General features: G+C 35.0%; 1 pseudogene; it reads right to left on the bottom strand.

Annotated features, from left to right (window-relative positions):
* Positions 1-5,268: 5,268 nt before the first annotated feature.
* LOC138175608 (uncharacterized) lies at positions 5,269-5,947 on the bottom strand (annotated as a pseudogene).
* Positions 5,948-7,802: the final 1,855 nt, after the last annotated feature.

The following is a 7,802-nucleotide window of genomic DNA, read 5'->3' on the forward strand; positions in this document are numbered from 1 at the left end:
GGTAGTATAAGTTTATATGCTCAGTGTGGACAGAGATGAGGTACTCTTGCATTGTCTTTCAATATTATTTCCATGTCTTAAATATGTTTTTCCTTTCAACAATGCCTTCCAAGTTGTCCAGTTGTTTCATCTGTCAGGTTGAAGAAATGTGAATGGAACCAAGATGTAGAAAAGAAGTATCACCTGAGAGAGTATGGTTACCAGGTTGAGACTGGATCTGTCATTCTTTATCATAAATTGTTTCAAGAAGTCCAGGTATCTTCAGATAGTGGGTGAGATAAATTGATTCTTTTTTCTTCTGTCTTTTAATTTTTTATATTATAATAAATTGAATTTTAGTTTTCAGCATTCAATTCCACAAGATTTTGAGTTCTAAATTTTCTCCCGATCTCTGTCCTCACCCCACCCCAAGACAGTGTGCATTCTGACTACCCTTTCCCTAATCTGCCTTCCATTCTATCACACCCACCCTTCTCTTATGCCTTTCCCTTCTATTTTCCTGTAGGGCAAGATAGATTTTCAAACCCAATTGAGTATGTATGTTATTACCCCATTGAGCCAATTCCAGTGAGAGTATGGTTTGTTCATTCCCTCTCACCACCACCCCACCTTCACTTCCATGGTAAAAACTTTTTCTTGCCCCCTTTCTGTGAGAAAATTTACCTAGTTCTACCTCTCCCTTTTTACTTCTCCCAGTACATTCCTCTCTCTCTCTCTCACACCTTAATTTTATTTTTTAGATATCATGCCTTCATATTCAACTCACCATGTGGCCTCTCTCTCTCTCTGTATACATATATACTTATATATAATATATATGTATATATAGATACATAGATATAATATATATACATACATGTGTGTATGTATGTGTATATGTTTATGTATGTATATATTCCCTCCAACTACCCTAATACTGAGAAAGATCTCATGAGTTACAAACATCATCTTTCCATGTAGAAATGTAAATAATTCAACTTTGATAAGTCCTTTATGATTTCTCTTTCTTGTTTACCTTTTTATATTTCTCTTGAGTCTTATATTTGAAAGTCAAATTTTCTATTCAGCTCTGGTCTTTTCATCAAGAATGCTTGAAAGTCCTCTATTCCATTGAATTTTTCCCCCTGAAGAATTATACTGTTTTTCTGGGTAGGTGATTCTTGGTTTTAATCCTAGTTCCTTTGACCCCCAGAGTATCATATTACAAACCCTCTGACCCCTTAATGTAGAAACTGCTAAATCTTGTGTTATACTAATTGTCTTTCCACAATACTTGAATTGTTTCTTTCTGACTGCTTGCAATTTTTCTCCTTGACTTGGGAACTCTGGAATTTGGCTACAATATTTCTGGGAGTTTTCTTTTTGTGATCTCTTGCAGGATGTGATTGGTAGATCCTTTCAATACATATTTCCCCCTCTGATTCTTAAATATCAGGGCAATTTTTCTTGATAATTTCTTGAAAGATGATGTTTAGGCTCTTTTTTTGATCATGGATTTCAGATAGTCTAATATTTTTTTAAAATATCTCTCCTGGATCTATTTTCCTGGCAAATTTTTTTCCTAATGAGATATTTCATGTTGTCTCCTATTTTTTCATTCTTTTGATTGGTTTATAATTTATACATTTCTCAAAGAGTCATTAACTTCCATTTCCTCCATTCTAATTTTCAAGGAATTGTTTTCTTCAGTGAGCTTTTGGACCTCCTTTTCCATATGGCCAACAATACTTTTCAAGGCATGTTTCACCTTTTTACCTTTTGGGTTAGTCTGTTTTTTAAGGTGTTCTTTTCTTTTCTTTTTTAATTTTAAATTTTGTGTTTATTTTTAATTTACAACATTTTTTCCACAAGATTTTCAGTTACAAATTTTCTCCCCATCTTTCCCCTACCCACCAAGCCAGAACAGTGATCCCACTGAAGATCTGCTCCCTCAATCTGCTCTCTCCTATATCCTCCCCCATTCCCCCTGCAACTTTCCAGTAGGGCAAGATGGATCTCCATACCCCAGTGCATGTATATCTTATTTCCCAGTTGCATGTAAAATTAATAATAATAATAATTTTTAAACATTTGATTTTAAAACTGTGAATTCCAGATTTTTTCCCTTCCTCCCTCATCACCCACCCTTACTGGGAAGATAAGCAATTCAATATAGGTTGTATATGTGTAGTTATGCAAAACATTTCCATAGTGGATATATTGTGAAAGACTGACTATATTTCCCTCCATCCTATCCTGCCCTCCACTTGTTCTATTCTCTACTTTGACCCTGTCCCTTTTCAAAAGTGTGTGCTTCTAACTACCCTTACCCCCAATCTTCCCTCCCTTCTATCATCCCCCCTCTTATCCCCCTCTGCCCTACTTTCCTGCAGGGTAAGATACCCAATTTAATGTGCATGTTATTTCTTCCTTAAGCCAAATTCAATGAGTGTAAGGTTGACCCATTCCCTTTTGCCTTCCTGTTCTTCTCCTCCATTGTAACATTGGACATATAACATATAACATCTCCTCTGTTATATAATTTACCTTATTCTGTCTCTCCCTATCTCCTCTTATTATATTCCCCTCACCTTTTAATTTCCAAAATATTCAAATTGTTTCTTCTTGGCTGCTTGTAATATTTTCTCCTTGATCTGGTAACTCTGGAACATGGCTATAATATTCCAAGGAGTTTTCTTTTTGTGATCTTTTCCAAGAAGTGATTGGTAAATTCTTTTAATTTTTATTTTTCCCTCTGGTTCTAAAATATCAGAGCAATTTTCATTGAGAATTTCTTGAAGGATGATTTCTAGGTTCTTTTTTTGATCATGACTTTCAGGTATTCCAATAATTTCTAAATTATCTCTCCTGGATCCATTTTTCAGGTCAGTGGTTTTCCCAATGAGATATTTCATATTGCTTTCTATTTTTTCATTTGTTTGGATATGTTTAATAGTCATGGTGTTATTTTCTTCAGCATTTTTTTGGGTCTCCTTTAGCAAGCTGATGACTAATTTTTCATTATTTTCTTGCATCACTCTGATTTCACTTCCTGATTTTTTATCTACTTCTTTTACTTGATATTCAAAATACTATTTGAGCTCTTCCATGGCCTACAACCAATTCATATTTTTCTTGGAGGCTTTGGTTGTAGGAGATTTGACTTTGTAGTTTTCTTCTGGTTGTATGTTTGATCTTTCTTGTCATCAAAGTAAGATTCTATAGTCTGAGGCTTTTTTTCCTGCTGTTTGCTCATTTTCCCAGCTAATTATTTGACTTTCTAACTCTTTGTTAAGGTAAGTCTCTGCTTCCAGTGTAGAGGGCATACTCTCCCAAACTTCAGGAGTTTTATGTAGCTATTTTCAGAGATACTTCTAGGGATCTGTAAATTTTCAGTTTTTCCAAGGTGGTATGATCAAAGATGTGTTTACTCCTCTTCTGGTCTATGCTCTAGTCTGAGTGACCTCTAATAGAACTATTGGTATGGGTTTCAATATAGAATATTTACTAGACTTATCCTGAATCAAACAACCTCATTCAGATGCAAAGGGGAAACAAGTAATAACCTTCCAGGTCTGATAAAGATTGCTGTATAAATATAGGAATACAAATATTTATTGTATAAATGCATTGCACCATGGATACAATGGGGCATGAATACAAGTCAATGAATATTTGACTTGTATAATGTCCTCACAGTCTTTCAGAGGTGCTTAATTCATTGCTGCAAGACATTATAGACCATAGTGGTTTATCTTCAAAAATATCTTTATCGACTTCTGAGATGACTCTCAATATGCCAAATTTTTCTGGGCCATCCTTCATGACCTATTCCAGCATCAGCTATTGGCTGAATTTAAAAAAATGCCAATTTGAAAAGAAGATGTACATAATAGGCAGACAACATACTTCTGGGCAGTATTTGCATTTCTACAAACTATCTATGTGGTACTCCTCAGCTTTACAGTAAACTTCCTCTAATTTTTCTCAGGTAATCCACTGTAGCAGTAGTTATCACTGATGCAACAGATGAAATATATACACATGGTTTTTCAAAATTTTTTTCTCATATTTTTTATTTTATTTATTTATTTTTTTAAGGGCAATTGGGGTTAAGTGACTTGCCCAATATCACATGGCTAGTAAGTGTGTCAAGTGTCTGAGGTCGGATTTGAACTCAGATCCTCCTGACTCTAGGGTTGATGCTCTATTCACTGCTCCACTTAGCTGCCCCAGCTCTTCTCTTCTTTTCTTATGCTTCCACTGCCTCTTTGTTTTTATTAAATGTCCCCTTTGCCCTTAATTGCCCTGAGTCTACTAATGCCCCCTGGATTATTTCAACACCCACCAGGGGGCACTATTCAGAACCTATGAGCTTCAATGTTTATTCTTCCAGTGAGTGGTCTGAATTAATCTTTAAACTATTCACTAATTTGATATCCTTGCTGTCCAAGGGACTTCCAAAGACTTCCAAAAGTCTTCCCCAGCACCAAACTTTGAAAGTGTCAGTTCTGTGGTCTTTGGCTCTCCTTGTAGTGCAACTCTCACAGTCTCACATTACTACTGGAAAAACCACATCTTTAACTATCTGGATCTTTGTCAGCAAGATGTCTTGGCTATTAGTATACTGTCAAGATTTGCCATAGCTTTCCTTTCAAGGAGCAAGCGTCTTTTCCTTTCATGGCTGTAATCACTGTAGTGATTTTTAAGCCCAAGAATATAAAATCTGACAATGCTTTCATTTCTTCTCCCTCTATTTGCCAGGAAGTGATGGGCCCAGTTGCCATGGTCTTATTGTTTCTTTTTTTTTCTTTCAGTTTTAAGGTTCAAGCCAGCTTTGTTACCCTTGTCTTTCATCCTCATTGAGAGACTCCTTAATTATTCTTTACTTCCTGCCATTAGAATGGCATCATCTGCATATTTGAGATTGTTGATATCTCTTCTAGCAGCCTTAATTCCAGTTTTTGACTCATCCAGCCTGGCATTTTACATGATTTACTCTGCAAATAAATGAATGAATGAATGAATGAATGAGTGAATGAATAAATAAATAAATGAATGAATAAATGAATGAATAAATAAATAAACAAATAAATGAATAAATAAATAAATAAAGTGACAATGTGTAGCTTTGTCATACTCCTTTTCCAATATTAAACCAATAAGTTGTTCCACATTAGGTTCTAACTATAGCTTCTTGATCTGAATGTAGATTCCTTAGAAGACAAGTAAGATGATCTGGTATTCCCATCCCTTTAAGGGCTTGTGGCATTTTATTGTGATCCACAGTCAAAAGCTAAACCCTGTGTAGTCAATGAAGCAGAAGTAGGTGTTTTTCTGGAACTCCCTTGCTTTCTCCATAATGTGATGAATATTGGCAATTTGATCTCTAGCTCCTCTGCCTCTTTGAAAACTAGCCTGTACTTCTGATATATTTTAGTTCATATATTACTGAAGCCTAGTTTGCAGAATCTTAAGCATAAACTTGCTGGTTTGTGACATGAGTGCAATTGTTCAGTACTTAAAATATTCTTTGGTATTATCATTCTTTAGGATTGGAATGTAAATTGATCTTTTCCAAATTCAGCGGTCACTGTTGAGTTTCCCACATTTGCTGACATATTGAGTACAACACATCAATAGCACCAACTTTTAGGTTTTTAAATAACACTGTTGTAATTCTGTCACTTCCACTATACTCACTGTTAGCAATGCTTCTTAAGGTACACTTGATTCCACACTCCAAGATATCTGACTCTAGATCAGTGACCACAATATCCCAATCATGGTTATTGATGATGTTAAGATCTTTCTTGTATAGTTCTTTATGTTCTATCCATATCTTCATAATCTCTTCTACTTCTATTAAGTATGTTCCTTTTTTTCCCCTGTTATCTTGCCAATTCTTACATTAAATGTCCCCTGGATATCTCTGATTTTTTTTGAAGACATGTCTTGTCTGTCCCATTCTATTGTTTTCTTCTATTTCTTTGTATTTCTCATATAAGAAAACTTTCTTATCTCTCTTTGCTTTTCTCTTAAATTCTGCATTCAGTCTGCATATCTTTCCTTTTCTCTTTTGTGTTTCTTCTTTCCTCATCTATTTTAAAGTCTCAGACAGACATTTTGCTTTCTTACTCTTCTTTTTTTTTGATTAAGTAATTTAATATTAGTTTTCAGCATTCACTTTGATAAGATTTAGAGTTTTGAATTTTCTCCTCATTCCTCTCCTTCATCCTCCCCAAATGGCATTCAATTTGATATATTCTTTACTTATGCATTCATATTAAACATTTCACATTAGTCATGATATAAAGAGGAATTACAACTAATAGAAAGAAGAGTGAGAAAGAAGAAACAAAACAAAACAACAGAAGAAAAGGAGGGCAAATAATATGCTTCCATCTGTATTCAGTCTCCAAAGTTCTTTCTCTGCATGTGGATAGCATTTTCCATCATGAGTCTTTTGGAGGTGTCGTAGGTCCTTTCATTACTGAGGAGAGCTAAGTCTATCAAAGTCAATCACAACAAAATGTGGTTGTTACTGTGTACAATGTTCTCCTGGTTCTTCTCATTTCACTCAGCATCAGTTCATATAAGTCCAGGTTTTTTCTGAAGACAGCTTGCTAATCATTTCTTATAGCATAATAGTATTCCATTACATTCATATACCACAACTTGTGCATCCACTCCCTAATTGATAGACATCCCCTTAATTTCCAAATCTTTGCCACCACAAAAAGAGCTACTATAAATATTTTTGCACACGTGGGTCCTTTTCCCATTTTTATAAGTGGTATTGCTGGGTCAAAGGGAATGAAAATTTTTATAGCCCTTTGGGCATAATTCCAAATTACTTTCCAGAATGGTTGTATCAGTTGACAACTCCACCAACAATGAATGCATTGGTAGTTTATTTTTCCCACATGTTCTCCAACATTGACCATTTTCCTCTTTTGTCATTATAGCCAATCTTATATGTGTGATGTGATACCTCATAGTTATTTTGATTTTATTTTTATAATCAATAATAATTTAGAACATATAGACTATAGATAGCTTTAATTCCTTCATCTGAAAACTGCCTGGTCATTTACTTTGACCATTTATCATCTGGGGGAATGACTTGTATTCTTATAAATTCAACTCAATTTTCTATATATTTTAGAAATGAGACCTTTATCGGAGACTCTGGTTGTAAAAATTCTTTCCCAGTTTTCTGCTTCCCCCCAATCTTGATTGCATTGGCTTTGTTTGTGCAAAAACTTTTCAATGTAATGTAGTCAAGATTATCCATGTTCTCTATTTCTTTGTTTTTGGAGAGGTGAAGGCAGGGCAATTGGGGTTAAGTGACTTGCCCAAGGTCACATGGCTAGTAAGTGTTACTTGTCTGAGGTCGGATTTGAACTCAGGTCCTCCTGACTCCAGGTCCAGTGCTCTATTTACTGCACCACCTAGCCTCCCCCATGTTCTCTGTCTCTTGCTTGATAATAAATTCTTCCATTCTCAATAAATCTGACAGGTAAACTATTCATTGCCCCCCCTCCCCCAGTTTGCTTATAGTATCAGCCTTTACATCTAAATCATGTACCCATTTGGACTTTATTTTGTTATACAGTTTATGTTTAATCTATGTTTAGTTTCTGCCATACTCTTTTCTAGTTTTCCCATCAGTTTTTGTCAAATAGTGAGTTCTTACCCCAGAAGCTGGAGTCTTTGAGTTTTTCAAACAGTAGATTACTATAGTCATTGACTACTGTGTTTCATGTACCTAAGCTATTCCACTGATCCATCACTCTATTTCTTAGCCAGTACCAAGTTGC

The sequence above is a fragment of the Petaurus breviceps genome, unplaced genomic scaffold (assembly GCF_028583685.1).
Source record: "Petaurus breviceps papuanus isolate PSGF00001 unplaced genomic scaffold, PetGlider_PUasm1.0 78, whole genome shotgun sequence".
Lineage (NCBI taxonomy): Eukaryota > Metazoa > Chordata > Mammalia > Diprotodontia > Petauridae > Petaurus > Petaurus breviceps.